The sequence below is a fragment of the Dreissena polymorpha genome, chromosome 3 (genome assembly GCF_020536995.1).
Source record: "Dreissena polymorpha isolate Duluth1 chromosome 3, UMN_Dpol_1.0, whole genome shotgun sequence".
Lineage (NCBI taxonomy): Eukaryota > Metazoa > Mollusca > Bivalvia > Myida > Dreissenidae > Dreissena > Dreissena polymorpha.
The window spans coordinates 1224621-1242902 of NC_068357.1; the positions used below are offsets into that span (position 1 = coordinate 1224621).

General features: G+C 33.2%; 2 protein-coding genes and 1 long non-coding RNA gene across 10 annotated transcripts in view; 2 read left to right on the forward strand and 1 right to left on the reverse strand.

Moving 5' to 3' along the window:
• The window catches only part of LOC127872720 (uncharacterized), a 161314-nt gene that overhangs the window by 57867 nt on the left and 85165 nt on the right, over window positions 1-18282 (forward strand). Inside the window, exon 1 of one of the 7 annotated variants that reach the window (XR_008045750.1) lies at window positions 1973-5606. The exons of the other annotated variants lie outside the window; for them this stretch is intronic. The gene's annotated coding sequence lies outside the window, so the exon portion shown is untranslated. Of the gene's footprint in view, window positions 1-1972; window positions 5607-18282 lie in introns of those variants that run through there. 7 annotated transcript variants of the gene reach the window in all.
• LOC127872735 (uncharacterized) overlaps window positions 1-18282 on the reverse strand; it is a 131483-nt gene that overhangs the window by 28110 nt on the left and 85091 nt on the right. Inside the window, exon 2 of the long non-coding RNA XR_008045760.1 lies at window positions 6657-6676. This is a non-coding gene — a long non-coding RNA (uncharacterized LOC127872735). The remainder of the gene's footprint in view (window positions 1-6656; window positions 6677-18282) is intronic.
• Window positions 1-18282, forward strand: part of LOC127872724 (uncharacterized) — a 224225-nt gene that overhangs the window by 6286 nt on the left and 199657 nt on the right. The gene's annotated exons all lie outside the window — the stretch shown is intronic.

Consider the following 18282-nt stretch of genomic DNA (forward strand, 5'->3'; position numbering starts at 1 on the left):
AGTATGTGAGTAAAGCGTCGTCCAAAATAAGCCTGTGCAGTCCGCACAGGCCTTTTCGGGATGACAACGTCCGCTTTTCTGGAATGTCCGCATAAGCCATAAGGGACGACACTTTCCGCCTATAATGGATTTTCATAAAGAAGGCACCTTATGTAAACGAACAATTTCATGAAAACGGAAAGGGTCGTTTCTGATTAGCCTTCGCGGAGAAAGGACTTCTATACCAAAATCCGTGCATATCTCTTTCGCACATGTATTTCGCTCGTACAATTACATTTCTTACCTGCAACTGTAGTTACGTTGTTAATACGCATTTCGTATTGCGTCCGTATACCCGCAGTTCATAAATATGATCGTACATTTGCAAATCATATGAAAATCATACCTTCACCCGTATATACACAGTCTTGGTTTAGTTTAACACTATTTTATTGTATATGTCGATATTATTTCAAATTAACATATTTTTGACAATAAAGTTCATTTAACACATACGGATTGGGTCTCGAGTAAAGCAAACATCATCAATATGTCAAAGGCAGCTTTCGTAAAAAGCGAGGATGGTTATAAGTTGGATATTGTTTATTGGATTAAAAATGGGAAAGAAAGAAAGAACAAGACAAGTACACAAATACAAATAATTGAGTCTCTCTCTCTCTCTCTCTCTCTCTCTCTCTCTCTCTCTCTCTCTCTCTCTCTCTCTCTCTCTCTCTCTCTCTCTCTCTCTCTATCTCTCTCTCTCTCTCTCTCTCTCTCTCTCTCTCTCTCTCTCTCTCTCTCTCTCTCTCTCTCTCTCTCTCTCTCTCTCTCTCTCTCTCTCTCTCTCTCTCTCTCTCTCTTTACGCGGAAAGTGTCGTGCCTGATTGAACTTGCTTATCTGAGACGGAATTTTTATTTTTTTTTATTTTTATTAAATATAAAACATACCATGTATACATGAATAATATCATAAAAACATGGTGATTAACATTCGGCAGCAAAGCTGCTCAAACATGTAATAAAAAAAGCTAATATATACATGTTGTTGACCTTATAATTTCCTTTAATATCTACAAATTATCAATGTGTATTTGTTTTTTTTTTGGTTGTTTGTGATAGGTGTTTTAAAAAATAAAAATAAAATAAAAGTTTAGTCAATTGTAAAAGGTGGGTAGAAAAACTACTGGACTGGGTTATGAAAGTTTATATGTTTCCATTTTTGTTCAAAAATATGAAGATTATCGTTGTTGAGGGCCATCTCCTTTTCAATTTGGATCTTTAGTTTTAAATAATTTATAAGTATAAGACAGTTGAAAGTAGGTATTTGTTTTTTGGTATTTGAAGCTAAATATAAAATATTTCATTAATATGATAGTGTGGTTCACACTTGTTACTAATTTCTGGTATTTTAAAAGTATTCACACCGAAACTTATATTTAAGAGGAGAGTTTTAATTTTAATTATTGTTCTTCTCGAAATGTTGTTAACTGGTTCCATAGAATTTGAGTATGTTTGCACTCCCAGAAAAGGTGTTCTATTGTTTCAATGTGTTCGCTGCACATATCAAATAGATTTGTGTTGGATAGATTGCACTTAAAAAGGTATTTATTTGTTGCTATGATTCTATGGACAAATTTATATTGAACGATTTCTCAGTGTGCTATCTATAGTTGTTTTATATGGCGTGATAAATATTTGTTTCCAATTAAATTCTTGTTCTCGAAGAAGACTTTGCCATTTATTTTGAATCATGGAATTTTCTGCAGGGTTTTAATTTGTAGTTTGTAAAATATTTTATTTGTTTTGTTTTGTTTTGCAAGTATGTTTTCCGTGAATGATGTTTGAGCACATGGTGTGTTATTTGTATTAATTGTAGATTTAATATGTATGGGTATGCTTTTAATTAATGTGTAATACTAGTACATTAGGACATTGCCTGAAGGTATTCCGTATATATAACATATATTATCAAAAGAATAGTCAATTATTCTGTAATCGTACAATTGGTCGACATATTTAATGTTTTGTTCAAACCAATGTTTATAGAAAAAAAGTTTATTGTTTGAAATTATGTCTTTAGTGTTCCATAAAATAGTTTTACTGGTGATTTGGGTTTCTAGATTATGAGTAACATTAGTCCATGCCGATAAAACATTAGATAGAAAAATGTTTTTGTTTGCAATTTCATGCAAAATGGTATTGCTGATGTTACATTCAAAAAGTAAGGAGTCACCATATTTTTTTAGGATTTCCTGATAGAATAATTTCCATTTTCTCGTATTGGTATTATCTTGATATCTTTTAACCCAGCTGCATTTGATTGCATTTAAGAATGAGTCGATATCCGTTAATTGAATACCTCCATTTTCTACAGATTTAATTAACTGCGTTCGCTTAATTTCATCAGGTTTACCGTCCCATATGAAATTAAATATGTCTGATTGTTTATCTTTAATGATAGCATTTGTTGGGTTTGGGAGAACTGTTAGTGTATAAATTAGTTTAGGGAGTGCAAACGCTTTCAACACCGTGTTTTTTTCTGATTAGTGTAAGTTTACGATGCTGCCATGATTTTAAACAATTTTTAAATTTTTGTAATTTAGGCAATATGTTTTTAGAACTGTTTCATTTTCATTGTTTGTAAAGGTTATTCCTAACGTTGTTGCTTCATCTGATATCCAGTGGAATCTTTCATTTCTTTTTTAAGTTGAATATTGCTTTGTTTAAATTTACCTACTCGTAGCACAGTGCATTTACTTTTGTTTAGTTTTAGACCTGATGCCGTTCCATAAAGGGTTAGTGATTCTATAAGGTTATTGAATGAGTCACTATTGTCGTTTAAAAAATAAGTTGCATCGTCAGCAAATAGGGACTGTTTAATTTCGTCGTCAGGTTCTAGTGATATTACCTTTATATGTTTGTTTGATTGGATATAGTGTGATAGATACTCGATGCATATAATAAATAGCGAGGATGAAAGTGGGCATCCTTGTCTTACCCCTCGTTCGATGTTAAAACTGTTTGAAAATAATCCATTGTTAATAATAATACTGTTTATGTCGGTGTAAAATAGTTTAACCTATTTAATTAGACTTTCACCAACATTCATATTTTCTAAACAAGAGAACATAAACGAATGGTCTAGTGAATCGAAAGCCTTTTCGAAGTCTGCAAAGAAAATAAGGCCTGAATTGTTTGGTTGGTTGAAATAATTTATGCATTCTTGTATCAGACGTACATTTTCACCAATGTAACGTCCTTTTACGAAGCCAGATTGAGATCTTGAAATGATTGATTGTAATATTTTTTTAATTCTGTTTGATATACTTTTAGTTGCAATTTTATAATCGTTATTCAGTAGACTGATTTGGCGCCAGTTTGATAAGGATTCTAAGTTTTTTCCAGGTTTTAGAATAGGTGATATTATACCTTGTTTTGTAGCGTAGTTGAGTTTTCGTTGTTAAATGAATAGTTTAGTGAATTAATTAAATATGTTTAAATATCATTCCATAATATTTTATAAAATTCGATTGTGATTCCATCAGATCCTGGACTTTTGTTATTTTTCATTTTTTAAGTGCTAGTCCATATTTATATTCATTAAGTAATCCATCACACAATAATTTTTCTTCTTGATTTAAGGCATGATGTTTATTTTTAAAAAGGATGTTATTTTCAACATGTTTTCGTTTATAGAGAGTTTCGAAAAATGAACGTTGTTCTTCTAGTATGTGAGTTCTGTTTGTTATATCTTCGCCATTAACAAGTAGTTTGTGTACAGTTTTTTGTTCAGTACTACGTTTTTTAATGTTTGCGAAGTATTTTGTATTTTTTTCATTGTGTTCAACATGCTGTGCACGTGCTCGTAATATTATTCCATTTAGCTGTGTATGATAGATTCCTTCTAATACTTGTTTGTTTGATGTAATTTCATTTTCAATGGCCTTGGTATCGTTTGTGTTTGTTTCATGTAATTGTTTTCAAGTGTTTCTATGATTTTGATGGTTTCAGTTTCTAGTTTTTGTGTTTCTTTATGTTACGATTTCTGATATATACCTGGAAACCCCAAATAGGAACTGGTTCTGATTGTTGTGTTCAGAAAGTTGTTGTTGGTGTTGATGGTAATCGTGATGATGATATCGGTGATGATAAGCTATATAAACAATTCATAGACAATGTGTATGATTTACATCGTATTTCTGTCAGATTTCGTATTAATTAAGATCCAGTTCGATCTTACATGAACAAAAATAGTTCTTAATAAATTCATCTGCATTTGTTATATATCATATTCACATTATTTGTATTGCCAAAAAGCGTTTGGAGATGCTGTGTTATGAGACCGATGACATCTTACTCGAATTGTTTCTGTTTTACTACCACAATTAATATTAATGCTACGTTTTTAGTATATGGTTTGTGATAATGAAATGCTAAATTGTTTAAATGTTTATAATTGTGTATTGTTGCTGTATGATAATTGCAAAAGCTCACCATAGCAAATATTGCTTTTGCTTTTAAGAAACCGTTTTTCCGTCGTCCGTCTATTCATGCGTTCCTGAGTGTTTGGAACCTACAGACTTTTCCATCTGAACCGCTTGGCAGATTGTACATGCACTTTTCAGAAATTATCCACGGATCACATTATTTCAAGTTTCTTTCTGAACGTTTTGGTCTGTTGCATAAGTACAGTATGTCAAAGGTGCTAAAAAGAATTGAGTGTGAAACCTTCACACATCTTTGAAATCGCTTGGGCCAGGGGATTAATAGTTGGCTTGATACTTCATATATTGATCCGCTACAAAATGTGTTAAAAACTTGCCCCTTTGGCCAAAACTTGCCACTTCACATTATTAATATAAACTTAAATAATTATTTACTTGAAAACTCTTCTTCTATGAAACTGCATGGATCATGGATTTAATACTGGGTGTGTAACATTGTGTCGTTTTCAACAACAAGTGTTGGTCGAATGATGTGTCGGAAGTAAAAATTGCGCTGCACGAGTGGTTTCGGGTTTTCCTAATATGTAATAAGTGAAATCTTTGAAACTCTTATCGTCTGAAACCACAAGAGTCTAGGGTTTGTTAATTGGTATTTCACATTTTATAATGATCCTCTGCATCTCTGCAAATTTTGTATAAATAATGACCCTGTGATCAAAACAAGCTTGAATATATTGACTTAAATAAGGTACATCGTAAAACATCTTCTCTGAAACCAGAATGGTCAGGGTTTTATAGATATTATGAAACATTGAATGGTTATCATATACTAAGTTGGTTGAAATTATGTCCCTGTGATCAAAATTAACCACATCCCAGGGGTCAAATGAGTTATATAGACTTATTTGTCAACAACTTTAAAAAGTTTATTCTCTGAAACACCAAGGGTATGGGGTTTGCTATTTGGTGTGCGACATTGATTTGCGGTCAACTGATAAGTTTGTTAAAATCATGACCCTTGGGTAACAATCTAGCTCACCTTATCGGCTACTTTTTTTTCAGTATGTTATTATTAATAAAAACTGTAATTTGTTATTACATCGTCTATGGAAATATCAGATGTGTGTCATACAGAGTACAAAACCTCTGTTTAAGCCACAGTTATTACTGAAACATCACAAAGTTTGCACACAACATATTTTATTTACATATGTCATGTGATCGACCGAATGAGTTTGGGCCCTCTTGTCTATATATAACGTTGGTAACAGCGTTGTCGTGTTTTAGTCCCCTGCTGGTTTCATTGGAGTGGATTATAGGGTTACCCCCCGGTCTCCCGTCTCTCCTTTCTGTAAACAAGCTGGATCCTACAATAACTCAATAATTACTTAATCTAGGTTGATTAAATTAAGAATATGGATAGGGGACCGTATGGGGAATATGCACATTATTTCGTCATGTTTTTCGTGATTTCTATGGTTGCAGACTTAATTTACGACTAAAATCGGGAAATTGTCATGAGTTTAACATGTTTGATGAACCGTATGGAGATTCCGTTCTTAATTTCTTGAAAGAGCATTGCGGTCGTGTCTTTGGCAAAGCTTTTGTTTAAATTGCTTTGTTTGCGTTAGTTTTATTGATCATAATACTAAAGATGTTATAATGTTTTGATGATGATAAGATGACGATGGTGATGTTAATGTTGAGTGAGAAGATGATAATGAGGAATGCTATTTTAGCAGAGTGAAAGTATTAACACGTGCATTTAAATGAGAGTACTGTTGTGTCAGCATTAAATAAAATTCGTAACGTTGAAAAGTTAATAAAAACAGTCAAGAGCATTATTGTAAACTATAATAACATGTATGTAAACCACATTATATATGTATTTAATGTTTATGCTCATGAACATTATTACAAAATTGACAATTTACTGAATGTTTGTAGAACATGTCCTCTCAAACATATTAAATAACAAATAGTGGTCTCTTTTCATATATTTTATAACTAGTCAAGTATGACCAACTTTATTTGATACGTTTATTGACTTTTATGTACGCAATTTATTGTATACTCGTACGTCTTCCATAGGAATGTAATATAATATGCATAGACAATATTATATTAGTGCCCGATCGTTTTGTAGGCCTGGAATAAAATAAGATCAAGACTTTCTAAGCAATTATTTTTATTCGTGCTGAGCCTTATATATTTAAAAGGATATGCATTAACCTGTCGTGTTTTTATCATACCTGTATGCCCCCATTCTCGCTCAAATACTAAATTATAATCGAGTTATCACTGAAACGCATTTTTAACAGGAATGCATATGTTTATGACATTAACCATGTAAATCATGAACACTTTCACTTTAATAATATTTAAAACATTTGTTGTTTTGCGTGTTTGTTGCTTTTTTATTAAAATATATTTCAGCTTGCTATGCATTTGTTATTTATTGTGTTGCATCTTGATTTGTTTTCACCGAACAAGGTGACTTTATAGTTGTTTCCGAGTAATAAGACGAACCACTTGTCATTGACTGATGTTAACGCCTGTTTAACAGATATAATTTATATAGGTGTTTATCAGACACTTTTGTAGCAGGTCGATATCAATGTAGAGGTAAAATTAATGGGCAATTATTAAAAATTAAATTATTACAATTTTAATATTTAATAAGTGCGTATGCTGCGATAATGTTTTATACCAACACATTAATTACTGTATGTATTTCCTTTTATGAATCAAACAATAAACGCAGTTGAAAATTTATTACTACATAATGATAATTAATATGATAAGGATCAATCCAACTAAGTTTTAACGTTGCATACTGTATGATATATTTTCAGTCAGTGTACATTGGTAAACAGTCAGTAAGACGTACATAATTGTATCATGTAATTCATACCATTAAATATGAAAAGGTTCAATATAATACACAATCACACACACCGTATGTTAATAAGGTGTGTTTATATATTAATTCAGAACTTGATGATTTTATTGACATATTATCACATTAAAAGTTACACAATATCCAATGTTTCTAAATAGCATTGCCTTGAAATCTTGACGGCTCACAATCTCGTTTGGCTTATCTGCAGACTGTCACGAAGAGATGGTTTTGTCATTAAATATTCACTTTTATGTTTGAAAAATAATTGCTATGGCAGCTAAAGAAACAGTACAAAGTAAAAATCATATATGTCCTGAATTGATAAAAAGTTCCACATTTGGAACATAATTGTTTTGGAACGATATTATCTTTTAAAGATTCCCTCTTTTATTTGATGAAATTTAAGTTAACAAGCATTTTTTCCATCGTTATATTATTCTTGTTTTCCAAAAAACACCACATCAAAACCAAATGCAAATTCAAAATGCAAGCTTAAAAAAACAACTAGATATTAATTTGCAATGTTATTGCCTAATACGTTTTGATATTTTTACCCATTTTCATATGAAATAAATTTATGTCTGTGTATTCTTGAGAGCATTTAAAGGGACCGTCAACCAGATAGACGAAAAAATAGAAAAGTTCTAAAATACCGTAATTTATTACAATCATTAGTTTATTGATTAAAATATCATGACTGGTATATAACATTCCTTGACAAAAAGTTCATATGTTCAGTTTATTTGGTAATACAATTTTGCAATGTGAAATCGAAAGTACAACGCGAAAATAGGTGACATAATGACATACACACTATAAATAACGCAAGTAGATTGATCATTGTATATCAAAATTATATATACAATTCACTACGCATGCACATTTTGCATTCCTGGGTTTACCACGTGACGATGATGATCAATCTACTTGCGTTATTTATAGTTAACAGGTAGTTACCTGGTGCACATACCCAGTACAATTTTATTACCGAATATACTGAAAATATGAAAACTTAACAACTTTTTCAAGTAATGTTATATACCAGTCGGGATATTTTAATCAATTGAAACTAATAATTGTAAAAAAATACAGTATTTTAGAACCTTTCTTTTTTTCGTCAATCTGGTTAACGCTCCGTTTAAAATATTTAATAAATTATGAATTTATTCAAAATACACCCCTTGATATGATACTCATTTTTTTAAAACGCATTTAAAACAACAAAAAACTGCGATTAAGAGAGACGACACATCGCAATCGCCTCAAGCACTAGACAATGCAGAATAATGAGTGAAAGAGTTTATTGCTCAATAGAGTCTGGTTGCAAATACACAGGCTGATAAGTCCTAAAATAAGTGTGTGAATTTCATAGTTTTTTTACGGGTCACATGCGTCTTCACTACAATTTACTGGGCAGACCTGTTTAGTCCTCAAAAGAACACTTTGACAGCTTTTCCCTTACCTCTGGATTCTTTCTTCTATTTATCGCTAACAGATTTTCCCTCTGTGCCTCCTGCTTCCTCGTCCGACCACTCCTCCAGGTGTTATAAGTCATCTGTAAAGTGTGGAAAAACAGATGTGAGACGCGTAAATCAAACTCACTGAATTAATAATTGACAATATTATCTAAATGCCCCAAACCTATTACTATATATTCCACAACACATGAAACAGACTATTAAAGAACAAAATATATAATTTAAAGATTCTCACAGAACAAAAATGACAAAGCAAAGCCTAATAATTTACTATAACTGACCCATTTTATTCACAAATTGTTACCTGGGTTTCCGCCAAGAATTTTCACACATGTTTTGTTGCCATATTTGCGCGCCACGTCTAGCGGTGTAAGACCCTGAGTGTTGCGTAGGGACATGTCCGCATTCTTCTCTAGCAGCCATTTTAGAATGTGGGCATGACCTTGAGCTGCAGCTGTAACATATTTACTTATAAAACCGTTTTTAGATAATATTAACTGATTGTTTAATATATTTGTGCATCTATGGTGACTCATGTTAACGTTGGCTTGCTTTATTATAAAAGTTATTTAGTATTGTGGCTTCCTAACCTTTATGTGCGGCAGTAGACCCCTTTTCATCCTGCTCGTTGATATTACTGACGCCTTTCTCGATGAGGGAGGCCAAGTGTTCCAGATCTCCAGAAAATGCTGCAAGGTGTGCGGGAGACCCAAGATCTGCAAATGAAATCAGGACGAATAAAGAAGAAGAATCTTTATAACTATATTAGTCCTGACTGATCTTAAAGTTTGTCCCATCCTATATACATACTTCATGTATGAGTATGAGGCATGGAGATATTTGACATCATAAAGCGTCACAATAAAAGCTGAGTATATGATCTCTGAAATAAAGGTATCAGGGCCCAAGAGACTATATAAATGTCCATATTTTACTAACCTGGCGAATTCAACTGACGCAAAAACAACAGTGCATATAACATTATGACTTAGGTCAAGTGATCCAAACTGCCAGAGAATGCTGCAGTAAGTTTTAGCGAAAACTGTCAAGGACTTTAGGAGGTTCTGCTAAACAAAATACAGTAAAAAATGAATTTATTTTTGATTGTCTAAACATTAAAAGCGGTTGACCTGCTGAACACCTTTTACTTTTTTGAAATTTATTGAAAGATGGTTTATGATGAAAATATTTATATATTTTTGAAATAATTGTATCCACCGATTAAGCTGTGGTGCAAAAGTGAGGTGGTTATGACAGTTTATAATACAATAGATATTTCATCTATCAAATGACATTTCAAAGTCTGTAAAGAATAAAAGTCAAACTTCAATATTAGTTTTAAGATATTTAATTACATCCAATATGAATATTGTCATCTATATATATGTATTTAAAAAGGTAATTGTTGTGTTTGTATTTTGTCAAAAACATGGGGCTGTTCCTAACAAGCTTTTCTTCATTTTTGTATCTTAGAATATAGGATCATATTATACATATACTGTCTAAACATTGGTCATATTTCTTGCAAGTTTGTTGTTGCATCAGGATATTGATTAATGCTGAAAGCAAGTTTTAGTTTACAACTATCCTGCAAAAACATGGGTCATATTTAAACCAATTTAACCTTATCCCACTCAGAGGAGAAGTGAAAATGGTTTAAGCAACCAGAATAAAATCAGAACAGCCTATGGGTGATTTGCAGTCTGTTCAGGATTTATGCTGTTTGTTGCCCATCAGTATCATATGGTTGGAAATGAAGACTTTAAAACTTGAATCTAGTAAGAAAGGTCTTGAATTTAATTTGATTTTCTAAGGGTCTTCCGATGCGTCAAAATGCATATCTGAGTGGTTAATGGTTAAGCAACATTAACTACTGTTACAAACATTCTGCTTTTATTAATGCAATCCTAACTACTGTTACAAAATCTGCTTTTCTTAAAACAACATTAACTATTTTTACAAAGCATCTGCTTCCTCTTAGTAATGGATCACTACCTACTAGCTTGACACACGCAAGTTTGTTAGTCTTAAATATCTTGTTGATTATAATATTTTTTGGACTGAAAAGCGTTTGTGTTAAATATCAAAATTAATCTCAATGATCAGTTACTTAAGTTGTGTGTTATTATTCCATCGAATTTTGCTACAATACTGTTACCAACCTTCTGCTTCCTCTTGCTCTCCTCTGAGGAGTGGATCTCTACCTAGCAGCTTGACACAGGCGAGTTTGGAGAATCTTCAGGCCACATCCCGCGGGGTCTCGCCTGATTGGTTTGTAATGGTCATGTTTGCGCCCATCTCTATAAGCCACTGTAGAACATGCACATGGCCCTGGCCAGCAGCTGAATAAATATTATATGTTCAATTTTTGATAATATTGAACCATGTAAAGTTTTGGGTCAATATTTCTGAGTTAATGTGCAATTTTACCAAACACGAATATTCAAAGTGGAACAATGGGCAAGCATGCATACAATTGTTTTTGTTACTTCTGTTGTCAACAACAATAAGTCTATCTATCATTCCAATATTGATGACATTGATACTAAAAGTTTTTGGTCAATATCTTATTGTTATTGTTACATTATACAGAACTAAAATATTGTCAATAATGCATACACCATTTTGGACAGAGTTACACTCTATTGTCAACAACAATTTATTGATTTTTGAATCAGGTCAAGTTTATACGATATGGATATTTGAAATATGATGCCATCTTTAAGATGGCTACATTTGACCTATTATGAAATCCATTAAAGATATAGACTGCAATACAATTTGACAGCACCGTCATATTTCCTAAGTTCGTTTTTTGTTTAATTAGCTCCATAAAAAAACTTTGTTTGTTCAACTATGCTTCAGTCACTTCACCAACCTTAGCATGATTGATGAGTAAAGTATACTATTGATGATATTTCCAAGGAGGCATGGACAATTTGGCCATTGAAAAAAGACATTTGTTTGTGCTTATCACATTTGGGGTATTTTCTTTTCTCCTGTACAAGGCATATTGAATGTGAGTTTTAGGTACATTTACTTTAATTGATCAAAACATAGATTATTAACTTTTGTGAATTGAAACTTTAGAATGCTCATTTTTTTCACTGTATATAATATTGTCATGGAAGAACAAACCATTTTTTCACTGTATATAATATTGTCATGGTAGAACAAACTGTTGCCTACTAAGAGCCTAACAGATATTGCACCTTTATGTGCTGGTATTGAGCCCTTGTCATCACGTTCATTGATGTTCACTACTCCATTCTCCACGAGCATTCATAGGTGGTCAAGGTCACCGTTAAATGCAGCAAAATGAGCAGGAAATGCAAGATCTTAAAACATTATTGATTTAAACAAGTGCAATTACTATTTAATAATAATCAAACAACCTTATTTTTATATGAAAACAGCACACAATATTTCCAAAAGATATCAATTATTTTTTCAAAATACTGTTAACATTATAATCAAAAAAGTGAATTCTATTACATATAAAAGTGCTTGTATAAAAGAAACAATTATTACAAATCAGAAACACTGTTAAATCATAATCAACATAAACCGTATTACTAGATCAAATCCCATGATACAGAAAATCACAAGAGAAAAAGAAAAGATTTACAAGGACATGAAGACATTAACAATGGCATATACTTCACAAATGGTCTCTAATTAGCAACTCAATTTGATATTTTGGTATTTTCCATTTTAAGGAAGTCTCTTCTAAGCAAAATTACAGTTGAGGCGGAAATTGTCGTACCTAATTACAGTTAAAACAAATACAACGATAACGTCCTACACTCAAATTTTATAACAAACATATCAAAATGCATATCTCAGTGGTAGAGGGTTAAATGTGAACAACAATTATGTCATAGACCTGTTTTAACCAAACGATTCTTAGTCTTAAGTATAAAAATAAAGAATATTCTTTCAATTTGAATATTTACGAATTGCTTTATAGTGAGTCAAAATTCCATTACCATACTCTTTCTACGTCATTCTTTATGCACAACATTTTGTTAATGACTTAATCACAAGTGGTATCCTGTATGTATTCAAACACTGAAATATTTTATTTGTCTCTGTGTTCTAATTTTATTGTTTATTTTTAAGGCGAAGAATGGGTTGGTAAAAACGGGCCATAGACTCACTCTCAGCCTGTTCTGGGTGGTCCCGTTCCCACTCGATGCCGTTGATGTACTCAATTATGGCGTCCTTGTAGAACTGCTGGGCGAGGTCCTTGGGTGTCTCCCCCTGGTCGTTACGGGCGCCCAACACGTGCGTGGGGCTGATACCCGTGCTGACGAGGAACTTCAGGCATGGGAGGCGACCCTCGGCTGCTGCGTAGTGTGCTGGAATCAACAGTGTGTATCAGCTGATTGATTTTCTACTGAATTCAACAAATGACCTTTATATCACACTGAATTTTTTCTGACTTCACCATTTAGTGTCACTTTATCAATATTGTCTATAAAATGTTTGTTATATCAATCACAAAGAAACACTTTGTATGAACAAGAGCATCGCATAACGGGTACCACGCTCGGCTGCGGGTGCAGTTTTGAATGAATGAAAGCTTGTCAGATTTTTTTTAGGTCACAGTGACCTTGACCTTTGACCTCGTGACCCCAAAATGGGTGTGGCGTGAAGAACTCATCAAGGTGCATTTACATATGAAGTTTCAAAGTTGTAGGTGGAAGCACTTTGATTTTAGAGCAAAATGTCAAGGTTTAAGCACGACGCGGACGGCGGACTGCAGACGTCGGACAGCGAACGACACGACAAGCTGGCTATGACAATACCTCGGGTTTTCTCCGAAAACAGCCGAGCTAAAAATAAGTTAATACATAGAATTCCTGTTGTTTTTTTTAAGAAAAAAACATACATGAAATATTCATAAGAAGTGCACATATATTAACGTTTCAAAGTTGCTAAATTAATATTCATTTTAAATTTTAAAACAAGAGCTGTGTTTGTGACACACAATGCCCTCTACTGCGCCACTTTTGATGCCATATAATGTTTTGGGACAGAATGGCAGACAGAATGACAGACAGACAGGCCAAAAACAATAAACCCGTGATCATTCGATGCAGGTGCGTAGTAATTTCAAGTAAACTTTAAAGGTTATCACCACTATTGTTCATGTTTAAAAATGCCCCAATAAACAAGCAGTTTTAAGGTAAACCTATTTGCGATGACAACAAAGTTAAGATTGTTAATTTGTTCATTGGGTATATTTTCGATTAAGAAAGATGATCAAAACACCTCATGCGTAATTGTAAAAGAATACATCACATCTGTTACCACACTGCTGCCCTTTAAAATGTTTAAGATAACACCAACAAATTACCTGGGGTATTCCCAATATTATCACACTCGTCAATACTGGCGTCCCACTTGTTGAGTAGCTGTAGACAGCCAAGTCTCCCATGGTAACAGGCGGAATGTACCGGATTCCAGCCTTTCTTGTCTGTTGTATTAATATCCTAAGAACACATATGACCGTCTCTGCAAAAGTCTACATGTGACCTAAGACAAAGCTAGGTACAGGGACCTTTTTTGGAGCAACCAACGTAGCCAGATGTTTTGATTTCTGACAGAGGAAGTGTCCTTGCTATTTATATTAAAGAGACCTGTTTACCTGTTTGATAAAATCATGATTTTCAAAATAATTGTCATAGATTAAATACAAATTAATGTCACAAATTCAATAACGAATATACATAGTATGTATGAACAAGTAAAATAACAATCTTCACTAAGAAACATGTTTAAAATATTGATTGATTGTCAGATAATCATTCAAATCAGTAAACTAATAAAGCTTTTCCTTGATAATTGATAACCTAAATTTTTTGGTGTGCAGTGGAAGCACAGTAGAGTTAGTTTGAATCCCAGCCAAAGTCAATAATTGTTTTTCTTTTATTTGTGCTATATTAATAAAGAACTATTAAATACACTTCAGATTTTTTATTAAGCATAGTAAATGTCTTTTTTTAAATATGAATATTTATTGTTCCTTAAAACTATATGAGGTCAAGGAGAAATTCTAGAATACTGGCCTTTGTGGCAGGCAAAATTCTGGTCAAGTATATTTGATTTAATTGACAGGTTAAAATGCATTTGGGACAGTAATCATAAAGATCACAACACCTCCTGCTAATGTAATGACAACTTTACTGAGACTGATTCGAGTAACAGGTATAGTTGTGTCCATGCTTATGTCCTTCCGGAATAAACATGTTAAGATGAAACTTAATAGGTTATTTAAGTTTTTGACTCAAGTAAACGACTCAATTAGTAACTCTTTTTTTATCCTTTCCAAAACATGATAATAAATCCTTATTTTTTACAGATGTGACGTCATTAGATGTTGAGCATACTTAGAATCTTTATTACTGACATCCAAGACAGACCTATTTCGAGCATATTTTATTGATATTTAGAACTGGAGTGAACTTGTAAAAGCCATTAAATTCATCATCACTTTTGCTGTTTTATAAATGCATGCAGACTTAATATGATCTTGTAACAAGGGCTGTTTGTAAAACATGCATGCACGACATATGAGCTCTCATTTGTAGTGGCAGCCATTGTGTGAATACGTTTTTGTCAATGTGACCTTGACCTTTGACCGAGTGACCTGAAATTCAATAGGGGTCATCTGACACTCAAGATCAATATACCTATGAAGATTCATGATCCTAGGCCGAATTATTCTTGAGTTGTCATTAGGAAACCATTTTACTGTTTCAAGTCACTGTGACCTTGACCTTTGACCTAGTGACCTGAAAATTAATAGGGGTCATCTGTAAGACGAGTCATGATCAATGTACCTGTAAAGTTTTATGATCCTAGACGTAAGCATTCTTGAGTTATCATCCGGAAACCATTTTACTATTTTGAGTCACTGTGACCTTGACCTTTGACCTAGTGACCTGAAAATCAATGGGGTTAACTGTCAGTTATGATCAATGTTCCAATGAAGTTTCATGATCCTATGCGTAAGCATTCGTGAGTTATCATCCGGAAACCATTTTACTGTTTCGTGTCAGTGTGACCTTGACCTTTGACCTAGTGACCTGAAAATCTGTAGGGGTCATCTGCCAGTTATGATCAATGTACCTATGAAGTTTCATGATCCTAGGCGTAAGCATTTTTGAGTTACCACCCGGAAACCATTTTACTATTTCGAGTCATTGTGACCTTGACCTATGACATAGTGACCTTAAAATCAATAGGGGTCATCTGCAAGTCATGATAAATATACATATGAAGTTTCATGATCCTAGGCCTAAGCGTTCTTGAGTTATCATCCGGAAACCATCTGGTGGACGGACCGACCGACCGACATGTGCAAAACAATATACCCCCTCTTCTTCGAAGGGGAGCATAAAATACTACAATCAAATTTTGTTTAATTCATTTGAAGTTGAAAATAATTAGAGGTTAATACCTCGTTGCTTGAGAGCCAGAAGTGATAATCGGCCCGCAGAGTGAATAATCGCCCCGAAGGTCGTAGGCCTGAGAGCGATTATTCACTCCTGAGCCGATTATCACTTCTGGCCCTCAAGCAACGATGGTATTAACGTCTCTAATACTTAATCCCCGTTAACTGTACTATTTATTACAGAACCAGCTTTCCGTACTTAAATTTTCATTCAATTGAACACGAAATTTATGACGTATTTCATGTGACGTCATTTCTGTGACGAAACACAGTTTAAGCTAGACTCTTTGGATTTTAGGGACAATAATTCCGTCTTGGATGGTTGATATTTAACAGTGAAACATTTTAATTTTAAGCATCGAACGAATCCAAAACCTATTTCTGATTGTGTGTTTGTAATGCATAATTAGGAATCAATGTTGTGTAATCGCTCCGACAAGTCATTTGATTTCGTAAATCGTGTTTTTGTTGAAAGTGGTTAGCATTCGATACATTCATTTAAAAAACTGTGATTTAAAATCAATATAAAATAACGGATGATATAACAAAAAAAGGACGGAATAGCACATAATTGTTTTTATCATTATTTGTTTATTTAAGTATACATTTTGCTGTTCGTCAGTTCGATAGATCCAGTTTAATCTCAAATAGAGGCATATATCTAATGTACAGAAGAGTTGCCGTTTCAATCGATGTTTGTATTATCCAAACTTTGTGCTGCGTGTCGTTAACATTATGGTTGATTCTTTCGTTGAGTTGTGGTTAATTGCATTGATCACCGTTGACTGAGGCTGAATGTGGACGCCATTTTGTTATAACGTAACGCGTTGGCCGTGACGTCACCGGGGCCGATTATCGATTATCAACATTTGGCCCTGCAGGGCCAAACGTGATAATCATCTTGCTTTGACCGATAATCACATGCAATCGAGTCAATTTTATTACTTTATATAGTAACATAAGTATTAAGAGTGAATAAATTACACAATTACTAATTTATAATACAAGTGCACACAAATGCCTAAACCTTGCAGCTTTGAACACCATGCTTGACACAGAGTTAAAATAACTTAAATTGAAGAAATATATTATATTGAATAAAATAAAAAGAACATGTATACATTACATTATATGTATCTGTTAAGTTTTTTATTGGTTGTTTAAACAGAAACAAAGTAGATTGTTGTGCTGATGTTTCAATATATGTAATTTTGAAAATGTTTTTTTGAAAACATGCTTTATTTAGTGTAGCATTTAAGTGTAACACACACACACACAACCGACATTGAAACTCCGGTATTAGTAGAAGCTATTAGTACATAAACAAACCAAGTCTGATAAGCCATCCTGGCTTTCAGAACAAATACCTTTAGTCCTTGTTGGTTCAAAAATCCCTTTAACAAATTCAAATAACAGTAACTCAATGCACAAAATAAGTTGTCAGGAAATAATCAATGCTGAATTGTAAATATATCCCTGCTACATGTACCTCCATCATTGATAAGAAACAAAGAGTTTGTTGGAAAATCATTTACAAGTTTAAAATAGAAGCACAAATATAGACCAGAATTAAGAAAAGTCATAAGAACAACCCAAAGTTTAAGTAATGTTTATCATATTATGAGTTTATGACGCAACCTTAAACACCGATATATGAAAGCTGGCCTTCACAATATGGAATTGATATAATTTGATAACATTACAAAACTGTTCTCACTACTCACAAAATATACATGCTTTAGAAAATTGTAAAGCCCTAGAAGTGTTCCTCGGGAAACATGGGGTCTGCAGTAATAATGTGCAACTGTTATTGTTAGTCACTGTGCCACATGGGAGAATAGGCCTGTGGGAAAGAGTTTAGTCTCTGGTGTTTTTATTTGGATATATGAATACAGTATTATTATCCCTTAAACAGTAATATCTTGCGCATGTTCATGTTACTCACAGTGCCAGATATGAGGATGGTATTCAAGGTGAAGGAGTTCCCATGTGCTGCCGCCAGGTGGCCTGGTGTGC